Source organism: Aegilops tauschii, chromosome 1, assembly GCF_002575655.3.
Source record: "Aegilops tauschii subsp. strangulata cultivar AL8/78 chromosome 1, Aet v6.0, whole genome shotgun sequence".
NCBI classification, from domain to species: domain Eukaryota; kingdom Viridiplantae; phylum Streptophyta; class Magnoliopsida; order Poales; family Poaceae; genus Aegilops; species Aegilops tauschii.
The window spans coordinates 284,972,208-284,984,535 of NC_053035.3; positions in this window are offsets into that span (position 1 = coordinate 284,972,208).

Sequence of the window (12,328 nt, forward strand, 5' to 3'; positions counted from 1 at the left end):
ATTTTTCAAACTTAGGCGAGTACTCGACTGCAGCTAGGCCCACGAGTGGGAGGGTTGCTCACCACTCGGTACGATTTTTCAAAATTAGGCGAGTACTGGACTGCAGCTAAGCCCCCGAGTGAGAGACTTGCTCATCACTCGGTAGGAATTTTCAAACTTAGGCGAGTACTGGACTGCAGCTAAGCCCCCGAGTGAGAGACTTGCTCATCACTCGGTAGGATTTTTCAAACTTAGGCGAGTAATGGACTGCAGCTAAGCCCCCGAGTGAGAGGCTTGCTCTTCACCCGGTAGGATTTTTCGAACTTAGGCGGGTACTGGACTGCAGCTAAGCCCCCGAGTGGGAGGGTTGCTCACCACTCGGTAGGATTTTTCAAACTTAGGCGAGTACTGGACTGCAGCTAAGCCCCCGAGTGGGAGGGTTGCTCACCACTCGGTAGGAGTTTTCAAACTTAGGCGAGTACTGGAGTGCAGCTAAGCCCCCGAGTGGGAGGGCTGCTCACCACTCGGTAGGATTTTTCAAACTTAGGCGAGTACTGGACTGCAGCTAAGCCCCCGAGTGGGAGGGTTGCTCACCACTCGGTAGGATTTTTCGAACTTAGGCGAGTAATGGACTGCAGCAAAGCCCCCGAGTGAGAGGCTTGCTCATCACTCGGTAGGATTTTTCAAACTTAGGCGAGTACTGTACTGCACCTAAGCCCCCGAGTGGGAGGGTTGCTCACCACTCGGTAGGAGTTTTCAAACTTAGGGGAGTACTGGACTGCAGCTAAGCCCCCGAGTGGGAGGATTGCTCACCACTCGGTAGGAATTTTCAAACTCGAGTACTGGACTACGGCTAAGCCCCCGAGTGGGAGGGTTGCTCACCACTCGGTACGATTTTTCGAACTTACGCGAGCACTGGACTGCAGCTATGCCCCCGAGTGAGAGGCTTTCTCATCACTCGGTAGGATTTTTCAAACTTAGGCGAGTACTGGACTGCAGCTAAGCCCCCGAGTGGGAGGGTTGCTCACCACTCGGTAGGATTTTTCAAACTTAGGCGAGTACTCGACTGCAGCTAGGCCCCCGAGTGGGAGGGTTGCTCACCACTCGGTACGATTTTTCAAAATTAGGCGAGTACTGGACTGCAGCTAAGCCCCCGAGTGAGAGACTTGCTCATCACTCGGTAGGAGTTTTCAAACTTAGGCGAGTACTGGACTGCAGCTAAGCCCCCGAGTGAGAGACTTGCTCATCACGCGGTAGGATTTTTCAAACTTAGGCGAGTAATGGACTGCAGCTAAGCCCCAGAGTGAGAGGCTTGCTCTTCACCCGGTAGGATTTTTCGAACTTAGGCGGGTACTGGACTGCAGCTAAGCCCCCGAGTGGGAGGGTTGCTCACCACTCGGTAGGATTTTTCAAACCTAGGCGAGTACTGGACTGCAGCTAAGCCCCCGAGTGGGTGGGTTGCTCACCACTCGGTAGAATTTTTCAAACTTAGGCGAGTACTGGACTGCAGCTAAGCCCCCGAGTGGGAGGGTTGCTCACCACTCGGTAGGGTTTTTCAAACATAGCCGAGTACTGGACTGCAGCTAAGCCCCCGAGTGGGAGGGTTGCTCACCACTCGGTAGGGTTTTTCGAACTTAGGCGAGCAGTGGACTGAACCTAAGCCCCCGACTGAGACGCTTGCTCATCACTCGGTAGGATTTTCCAAACTTAGGCGAGTACTGGACTGCAGCTAAGCCCCCGAGTGATAGGGTTGCTCACCACTCGGTAGGATTTTTCAAACTTAGGCGAGTACTGGACTACAGCTAAGCCCCCGAGTGGGAGGGTTGCTCACCACTCGGTAGGATTTTTCGAACTTAGGCGAGCACTGGACTGTAGCTAAGCCCCCGACTGAGAGGCTTGCTCATCACTCGGTAGGATTTTTCAAACTTAGGCGAGTACTGGACTGCAGCTAAGCCCCCGAGTGGGAGGGTTGCTCACCACTCGGTAGGATTTTTCAAACTTAGGGGAGTACTGGACTGCAGCTAAGCCCCCGAGTGGGAGGATTGCTAACCACTCGGTAGGATTTTTCAAACTCGAGTACTGGACTACGGCTAAGCCCCCGAGTGGGAGGGTTGCTCACCACTCGGTACGATTTTTCGAACTTACGCGAGCACTGGACTGCAGCTATGCCCCCGAGTGTGAGGCTTGCTCATCACTCGGTAGGATTTTTCAAACATAGGCGAGTACTGGACTGCAGCTAAGCCCCCGAGTGGGAGGGTTGCTCACCACTCGGTAGGATTTTTCAAACTTAGGCGAGTACTCGACTGCAGCTAGGCCCACGAGTGGGAGGGTTGCTCACCACTCGGTACGATTTTTCAAAATTAGGCGAGTACTGTACTGCAGCTAAGCCCCCGAGTGAGAGACTTGCTCATCACTCGGTAGGAATTTTCAAACTTAGGCGAGTACCGGACTGCAGCTAAGCCCCCGAGTGAGAGACTTGCTCATCACTCGGTAGGGATTTTCAAACTTAGGCGAGTAATGGACTGCAGCTAAGCCCCCGAGTGAGAGGCTTGCTCTTCACCCGGTAGGATTTTTCGAACTTAGGCGGGTACTGGACTGCAGCTAAGCCCCCGAGCGGGAGGGTTGCTCACCACTCGGTAGGATTTTTCAAACTTAGGCGAGTACTGGACTGCAGCTAAGCCCCCGAGTGGGAGGGTTGCTCACCACTCGGTAGGATTTTTCAAACTTAGGCGAGTACTGGAGTGCAGCTAAGCCCCCAAGTGAGAGGCTTGCTCATCACTCGGTAGGATTTTTCAAACTTAGGCGAGTACTGGACTGCAGCTAAGCCCCCGAGTGGGAGGGTTGCTCACCACTCGGTATGATTTTTCAAACTTAGGCGAGTACTCGACTGCAGCTAGGCCCACGAGTGGGAGGGTTGCTCACCACTCGGTACGATTTTTCAAACTTAGGCGAGTACTCGACTGCAGCTAGGCCCCCGAGTGGGAGGGTTGCTCACCACTCGGTACGATTTTTCAAAATTAGGCGAGTACTGGACTGCAGCTAAGCCCCCGAGTGAGAGACTTGCTCATCACTCGGTAGGAATTTTCAAACTTAGGCGAGTACTGGACTGCAGCTAAGCCCCCGAGTGAGAGACTTGCTCATCACTCGGTAGGATTTTTCAAACTTAGGCGAGTAATGGACTGCAGCTAAGCCCCCGAGTGAGAGGCTTGCTCTTCACCCGGTAGGATTTTTGGAACTTAGGCGGGTACTGGACTGCAGCTAAGCCCCCGAGTGGGAGGGTTGCTCACCACTCGGTAGGATTTTTCAAACTTAGGCGTGTACTGGACTGCAGCTAAGCCCCCGAGTGGGAGGGTTGCTCACCACTCGGTAGGATTTTTCAAACTTAGGCGAGTACTCGACTGCAGCTAGGCCCACGAGTGGGAGGGTTGCTCACCACTCGGTACGATTTTTCAAAATTAGGCGAGTACTGGACTGCAGCTAAGCCCCCGAGTGAGAGACTTGCTCATCACTCTGTAGGAATTTTCAAACTTAGGCGAGTACCGGACTGCAGCTAAGCCCCCGAGTGAGAGACTTGCTCATCACTCGGTAGGATTTTTCAAACTTAGGCGAGTAATGGACTGCAGCTAAGCCCCCGAGTGAGAAACTTGCTCTTCACCTGGTAGGATTTTTCGAACTTAGGCGGGTACTGGACTGCAGCTAAGCCCCCGAGTGGGAGGGTTGCTCACCACTCGGTAGGATTTTTCAAACTTAGGCGAGTACTGGACTGCAGCTAAGCCCCCGAGTGGGAGGGTTGCTCACCACTCGGTAGGATTTTTCAAACTTAGGCGAGTACTGGAGTGCAGCTAAGCCCCCGAGTGAGAGGCTTGCTCATCACTCGGTAGGATATTTCAAACTTAGGTGAGTACTGGACTGCAGCTAAGCCCCCGAGTGGGAGGGTTGCTCACCACTCGGTAGGATTTTTCAAACTTAGGCGAGTACTCGACTGCAGCTAGGCCCACGAGTGGGAGGGTTGCTCACCACTCGGTACGATTTTTCAAACTTAGGCGAGTACTCGACTGCAGCTAGGCCCCCGAGTGGGAGGGTTGCTCACCACTCGGTACGATTTTTCAAAATTAGGCGAGTACTGGACTGCAGCTAAGCCCCCGAGTGAGAGACTTGCTCATCACTCGGTAGGAATTTTCAAACTTAGGCGAGTACTGGACTGCAGCTAAGCCCCCGAGTGAGAGACTTGCTCATCACTCGGTAGGAATTTTCAAACAAAGGCGAGTACCGGACTGCAGCTAAGCCCCCGAGTGAGAGACTTGCTCATCACTCGGTAGGATTTTTCAAACTTAGGCGAGTAATGGACTGCAGCTAAGCCCCCGAGTGAGAGACTTGCTCTTCACCCGGTAGGATTTTTCGAACTTAGGCGGGTACTGGACTGCAGCTAAGCCCCCGAGTGGGAGGGTTGCTCACCACTCGGTAGGATTTTTCAAACTTAGGCGAGTACTGGACTGCAGCTAAGCCCCCGAGTGGGAGGGTTGCTCACCACTCGGTAGGATTTTTCAAACTTAGGCGAGTACTGGAGTGCAGCTAAGCCCCCGAGTGAGAGGCTTGCTCATCACTCGGTAGGATTTTTCAAACATAGGCGAGTACTGGACTGCAGCTAAGCCCCCGAGTGAGAGACTTGCTCATCACTCGGTAGGATTTTTCAAACTTAGGCGAGTAATGGACTGCAGCTAAGCCCCCGAGTGAGAGGCTTGCTCTTCACCCGGTAGGATTTTTCGAACTTAGGCGGGTACTGGACTGCAGCTAAGCCCCCGAGTGGGAGGGTTGCTCACCACTCGGTAGGATTTTTCAAACTTAGGCGAGTACTGGACTGCAGCTAAGCCCCCGAGTGGGTGGGTTGCTCACCACTCGGTAGGATTTTTCAAACTTAGGCGAGTACTGGACTGCAGCTAAGCCCCCGAGTGGGAGGGTTGCTCACCACTCGGTAGGGTTTTTCAAACATAGCCGAGTACTAGACTGCAACTAAGCCCCCGAGTGGGAGGGTTGCTCACCACTCGGTAGGGTTTTTCGAACTTAGGCGAGCAGTGGACTGAACCTAAGCCCCCGACTGAGACGCTTGCTCATCACTCGGTAGGATTTTCCAAACTTAGGCGAGTACTGGACTGCAGCTAAGCCCCCGAGTGATAGGGTTGCTCACCACTCGGTAGGATTTTTCAAACTTAGGCGAGTACTGGACTACAGCTAAGCCCCCGAGTGGGAGGGTTGCTCACCACTCGGTAGGATTTTTCAAACTTAGGCGAGTACTGGACTGCAGCTAAGCCCCCGAGTGGGAGGGTTGCTCACCACTCGGTAGGATTTTTCGAACTTAGGCGAGCACTGGACTGTAGCTAAGCCCCCGACTGAGAGGCTTGCTCATCACTCGGTAGGATTTTTCAAACTTAGGCGAGTACTGGACTGCAGCTAAGCCCCCGAGTGGGAGGGTTGCTCACCACTCGGTAGGATTTTTCAAACTTAGGGGAGTACTGGACTGCAGCTAAGCCCCCGAGTGGGAGGATTGCTCACCACTCGGTAGGATTTTTCAAACTCGAGTACTGGACTACGGCTAAGCCCCCGAGTGGGAGGGTTGCTCACCACTCGGTACGATTTTTCGAACTTACGCGAGCACTGGACTGCAGCTATGCCCCCGAGTGAGAGGCTTGCTCATCACTCGGTAGGATTTTTCAAACTTAGGCGAGTACTGGACTGCAGCTAAGCCCCCGAGTGGGAGGGTTGCTCACCACTCGGTAGGATTTTTCAAACTTAGGCGAGTACTCGACTGCAGTTAGGCCCATGAGTGGGAGGGTTGCTCACCACTCGGTACGATTTTTCAAAATTAGGCGAGTACTGGACTGCAGCTAAGCCCCCGAGTGAGAGACTTGCTCATCACTCGGTAGGAATTTTCAAACTTAGGCGAGTACTGGACTGTAGCTAAGCCCCCGAGTGAGAGACTTGCTCATCACTCGGTAGGATTTTTCAAACTTAGGCGAGTAATGGACTGCAGCTAAGCCCCCGAGTGAGAGGCTTGCTCTTCACCCGGTAGGATTTTTCGAACTTAGGCGGGTACTGGACTGCAGCTAAGCCCCCGAGTGGGAGGGTTGCTCACCACTCGGTAGGAATTTTCAAACTTAGGCGAGTACTGGACTGCAGCTAAGCCCCCGAGTGGGTGGGTTGCTCACCACTCGGTAGGATTTTTCAAACTTAGGCGAGTACTGGACTGCAGCTAAGCCCCCGAGTGGGAGGGTTGCTCACCACTCGGTAGGGTTTTTCAAACATAGCCGAGTACTAGACTGCAGCTAAGCCCCCGAGTGGGAGGGTTGCTCACCACTCGGTAGGGTTTTTCGAACTTAGGCGAGCAGTGGACTGAACCTAAGCCCCCGACTGAGACGCTTGCTCATCACTCGGTAGGATTTTCCAAACTTAGGCGAGTACTGGACTGCAGCTAAGCCCCCGAGTGATAGGGTTGCTCACCACTCGGTAGGATTTTTCAAACTTAGGCGAGTACTGGACTACAGCTAAGCCCCCGAGTGGGAGGGTTGCTCACCACTCGGTACGATTTTTCGAACTTACGCGAGCACTGGACTGCAGCTATGCCCCCGAGTGGGAGGGTTGCTCACCACTCGGTAGGATTTTTCGAACTTAGGCGAGCACTGGACTGTAGCTAAGCCCCCGACTGAGAGGCTTGCTCATCACTCGGTAGGATTTTTCAAACTTAGGCGAGTACTGGACTGCAGCTAAGCCCCCGAGTGGGAGGGTTGGTCACCACTCGGTAGGATTTTTCAAACTTAGGGGAGTACTGGAATGCAGCTAAGCCCCCGAGTGGGAGGATTGCTCACCACTCGGTAGGATTTTTCAAACTCGAGTACTGGACTACGGCTAAGCCCCCGAGTGGGAGGGTTGCTCACCACTCGGTACGATTTTTCGAACTTACGCGAGCACTGGACTGCAGCTATGCCCCCGAGTGAGAGGCTTGCTCATCACTCGGTAGGATTTTTCAAACTTAGGCGAGTACTGGACTGCAGCTAAGCCCCCGAGTGGGAGGGTTGCTCACCACTCGGTAGGATTTTTCAAACTTAGGCGAGTACTCGACTGCAGCTAGGCCCATGAGTGGGAGGGTTGCTCACCACTCGGTACGATTTTTCAAAATTAGGCGAGTACTGGACTGCAGCTAAGCCCCCGAGTGAGAGACTTGCTCATCACTCGGTAGGAATTTTCAAACTTAGGTGAGTACTGGACTGTAGCTAAGCCCCCGAGTGAGAGACTTGCTCATCACTCGGTAGGATTTTTCAAACTTAGGCGAGTAATGGACTGCAGCTAAGCCCCCGAGTGAGAGGCTTGCTCTTCACCCGGTAGGATTTTTCGAACTTAGGCGGGTACTGGACTGCAGCTAAGCCCCCGAGTGGGAGGGTTGCTCACCACTCGGTAGGATTTTTCAAACTTAGGCGAGTACTGGACTGCAGCTAAGCCCCCGAGTGGGAGGGTTGCTCACCACTCGGTAGGATTTTTCAAACTTAGGCGAGTACTCGACTGCAGCTAGGCCCACGAGTGGGAGGGTTGCTCACCACTCGGTACGATTTTTCAAAATTAGGCGAGTACTGGACTGCAGCTAAGCCCCCGAGTGAGAGACTTGCTCATCACTCGGTAGGAATTTTCAAACTTAGGCGAGTACTGGACTGCAGCTAAGCCCCCGAGTGAGAGACTTGCTCATCACTCGGTAGGATTTTTCAAACTTAGGCGAGTAATGGACTGCAGCTAAGCCCCCGAGTGAGAGGCTTGCTCTTCACCCGGTAGGATTTTTCGAACTTAGGCGGGTACTGGACTGCAGCTAAGCCCCCGAGTGGGAGGGTTGCTCAAAACTCGGTAGGAATTTTCAAACTTAGGCGAGTACTGGACTGCAGCTAAGCCCCCGAGTGGGAGGGTTGCTCACCACTCGGTAGGATTTTTCAAACTTAGGCGAGTACTGGAGTGCAGCTAAGCCCCCGAGTGGGAGGGCCGCTCACCACTCGGTAGGATTTTTCAAACTTAGGCGAGTACTGGACTGCAGCTAAGCCCCCGAGTGGGAGGGTTGCTCACCACTCGGTAGGATTTTTCGAACTTAGGCGAGCACTGGACTGTAGCGAAGCCCCCGACTGAGAGGCTTGCTCATCACTCGGTAGGATTTTTCAAACTTAGGCGAGTACTGGACTGCAGCTAAGCCCTCGAGTGGGAGGGTTGCTCACCACTCGGTAGGATTTTTCAAACTTAGGGGAGTACTGGACTGCAGCTAAGCCCCCGAGTGGGAGGATTGCTCACCACTCGGTAGGATTTTTCAAACTCGAGTACTGGACTACGGCTAAGCCCCCGAGTGGGAGGGTTGCTCACCACTCGGTACGATTTTTCAAACTTAGGCGAGTATTGGACTGCAGCTAAGCCCCCGAGTGGGTGGGTTGCTCACCACTCGGTAGGATTTTTCAAACTTAGGCGAGTACTGGACTGCAGCTAAGCCCCCGAGTGGGAGGGTTGCTCACCACTCGGTAGGGTTTTTCAAACATAGCCGAGTACTAGACTGCAGCTAAGCCCCCGAGTGGGAGGGTTGCTCACCACTCGGTAGGGTTTTTCGAACTTAGGCGAGCAGTGGACTGAACCTAAGCCCCCGATTGAGACGCTTGCTCATCACTCGGTAGGATTTTCCAAACTTAGGCGAGTACTGGACTGCAGCTAAGCCCCCGAGTGATAGGGTTGCTCACCACTCGGTAGGATTTTTCAAACTTAGGCGAGTACTGGACTACAGCTAAGCCCCCGAGTGGGAGGGTTGCTCACCACTCGGTAGGATTTTTCAAACTTAGGCGAGTACTGGACTGCAGCTAAGCCCCCGAGTGGGAGGGTTGCTCACCCCTCGGTAGGATTTTTCGAACTTAGGCGAGCACTGGACTGTAGCTAAGCCCCCGACTGAGAGGCTTGCTCATCACTCGGTAGGATTTTTCAAACTTAGGCGAGTACTGGACTGCAGCTAAGCCCCCGAGTGGGAGGGTTGCTCACCACTCGGTAGGATTTTTCAAACTTAGGGGACTACTGGACTGCAGCTAAGCCCCCGAGTGGGAGGATTGCTCACCACTCGGTAGGATTTTTCAAACTCGAGTACTGGACTACGGCTAAGCCCCCGAGTGGGAGGGTTGCTCACCACTCGGTACGATTTTTCGAACTTTCGCGAGCACTGGACTGCAGCTATGCCCCCGAGTGAGAGGCTTGCTCATCACTCGGTAGGATTTTTCAAACTTAGGCGAGTATTGGACTGCAGCTAAGCCCCCGAGTGGGAGGGTTGCTCACCACTCGGTAGGATTTTTCAAACTTAGGCGAGTACTCGACTGCAGCTAGGCCCACGAGTGGGAGGGTTGCTCACCACTCGGTACGATTTTTCAAAATTAGGCGAGTACTGGACTGCAGCTAAGCCCCCGAGTGAGAGACTTGCTCATCACTCGGTAGGAATTTTCAAACTTAGGCGAGTACTGGACTGTAGCTAAGCCCCCGAGTGAGAGACTTGCTCATCACTCGGTAGTATTTTTCAAACTTAGGCGAGTAATGGACTGCAGCTAAGCCCCCGAGTGAGAGGCTTGCTCTTCACCCGGTAGGATTTTTCGAACTTAGGCGGGTACTGGACTGCAGCTAAGCCCCCGAGTGGGAGGGTTGCTCACCACTCGGTAGGATTTTTCAAACTTAGGCGAGTACTGGACTGCAGCTAAGCCCCCGAGTGGGAGGGTTGCTCACCACTCGGTAGGATTTTTCAAACTTAGGCGAGTACTCGACTGCAGCTAGGCCCACGAGTGGGAGGGTTGCTCACCACTCGGTACGATTTTTCAAAATTAGGCGAGTACTGGACTGCAGCTAAGCCCCCGAGTGAGAGACTTGCTCATCACTCGGTAGGAATTTTCAAACTTAGGCGAGTACTGGACTGCAGCTAAGCCCCCGAGTGAGAGACTTGCTCATCACTCGGTAGGATTTTTCAAACTTAGGCGAGTAATGGACTGCAGCTAAGCCCCCGAGTGAGAGGCTTGCTCTTCACCCGGTAGGATTTTTCGAACTTAGGCGGGTACTGGACTGCAGCTAAGCCCCCGAGTGGGAGGGTTGCTCACCACTCGGTAGGAATTTTCAAACTTAGGCGAGTACTGGACTGCAGCTAAGCCCCCGAGTGGGAGGGTTGCTCACCACTCGGTAGGATTTTTCAAACTTAGGCGAGTACTGGAGTGCAGCTAAGCCCCCGAGTGGGAGGGCCGCTCACCACTCGGTAGGATTTTTCAAACTTAGGCGAGTACTGGACTGCAGCTAAGCCCCCGAGTGGGAGGGTTGCTCACCACTCGGTAGGATTTTTCGAACTTAGGCGAGCACTGGACTGTAGCTAAGCCCCCGACTGAGAGGCTTGCTCATCACTCGGTAGGATTTTTCAAACTTAGGCGAGTACTGGACTGCAGCTAAGCCCCCGAGTGGGAGGGTTGCTCACCACTCGGTAGGATTTTTCAAACTTAGGCGAGTACTGGACTGCAGCTAATCCCCCGAGTGGGAGGGTTGCTCACCACTCGGTAGGATTTTTCAAACTTAGGGGAGTACTGGACTGCAGCTAAGCCCCCGAGTGGGGGGATTGCTCACCACTCGGTAGGATTTTTCAAACTCGAGTACTGGACTATAGCTAAGCCCCCGAGTGGGAGGGTTGCTCACCACTCGGTACGATTTTTCGATTTACGCGAGCACTGGACTGCAGCTATGCCCCCGAGTGAGAGGCTTGCTCATCACTCGGTAGGATTTTTCAAACTTAGGCGAGTATTGGACTGCAGCTAAGCCCCCGAGTGGGAGGGTTGCTCACCACTCGGTAGGATTTTTCAAACTTAGGCGAGTACTTGACTGCAGCTAGGCCCCCGAGTGGGAGGGTTGCTCACCACGCCGTACGATTTTTCAAAATTAGGCGAGTACTGGACTGCAGCTAATCCCCCGAGTGGGAGGGCTGCTCACCACTCGGTAGGATTTTTCAAACTTAGGCGAGTACTGGACTGCAGCTAAGCCCCCGAGTGGGAGGGTTGCTCACCACTCGGTAGGATTTTTCAAACTTAGGCGAGTACTGGAGTGCAGCTAAGCCCCCGAGTGGGAGGGTTGCTCACCACTCGGTAGGATTTTTCGAACTTAGGCGAGCACTGGACTGCAGCTAAGCCCCCGACTGAGAGGCTTGCTCACTACTCGGTAGGATTTTGCAAACTTAGGCGAGCACTGGACTGCAGCTAAGCCCCCGACTAAGAGGGTTGCTCACCACTCGGTAGGATTTTTCAAACTTAGGCGAGTAGTGGACTTCACCTAAGCCCCCGAGTTGGAGGGTTGCTCACCACTCGGTAGGATTTTTCAAACTTAGGCGAGTAGTGGACTTCACCTAAGCCCCCGAGTTGGAGGGTTGCTCACCACTCGGTAGGATTTTTCAAACTTAGGCGAGTACTGGACTGCAGCTAAGCCCCCGAGTGGGAGGGTTGCTCACCACTCGGTAGGATTTTTCGAACTTAGGCGAGCACTGGACTGTAGCTAAGCCCCCGACTGAGAGGCTTGCTCATCACTCAGTAGGATTTTTCAAACTTAGGCGAGTACTGGACTGCAGCTAAGCCCTCGAGTGGGAGGGTTGCTCACCACTCGGTAGGAATTTTCAAACTTAGGCGAGTACTGGACTGCAGCTAAGCCCCCGAGTTAGAGACTTGCTCATCACTCGGTAGGATTTTTGAAACTTAGGCGAGGAATGGACTGCAGCTAAGCCCCCGAGTGAGAGGCTTGCTCTTCACCCGGTAGGATTTTTCGAACTTAGGCAGGTACTGGACTGCAGCTAAGCCCCGAGTGGGAGGGTTGCTCACCACTCGGTAGGATTTTTCAAACTTGGGCGAGTACTCGACTGCAGCTAGGCCCACGAGTGGGAGGGTTGCTCACCACTCGGTACAATTTTTCAAAATTAGGCGAGTACTGGACTGCAGCTAAGCCCCCGAGTGAGAGACTTGCTCATCACTCGGTAGGAATTTTCAAACTTAGGCAAGTACTGGACTGCAGCTAAGCCCCCGGGTGAGAGACTTGCTCATCACTCGGTAGGATTTTTCAAACTTAGGCGAGTAATGGACTGCAGCTAAGCCCCCGAGTGAGAGGCTTGCTCTTCACCCGGTAGGATTTTTCGAACTTAGGCGGGTACTGGACTGCAGCTAAGCCCCCGAGTGGGAGGGTTGCTCACCACTCGGTAGGATTTTTCAAACTTAGGCGAGTACTGGACTGCAGCTAAGCCCCCGAGTGGGAGGGTTGCTCACCACTCGGTAGGATTTTTCAAACTTAGGCGAGT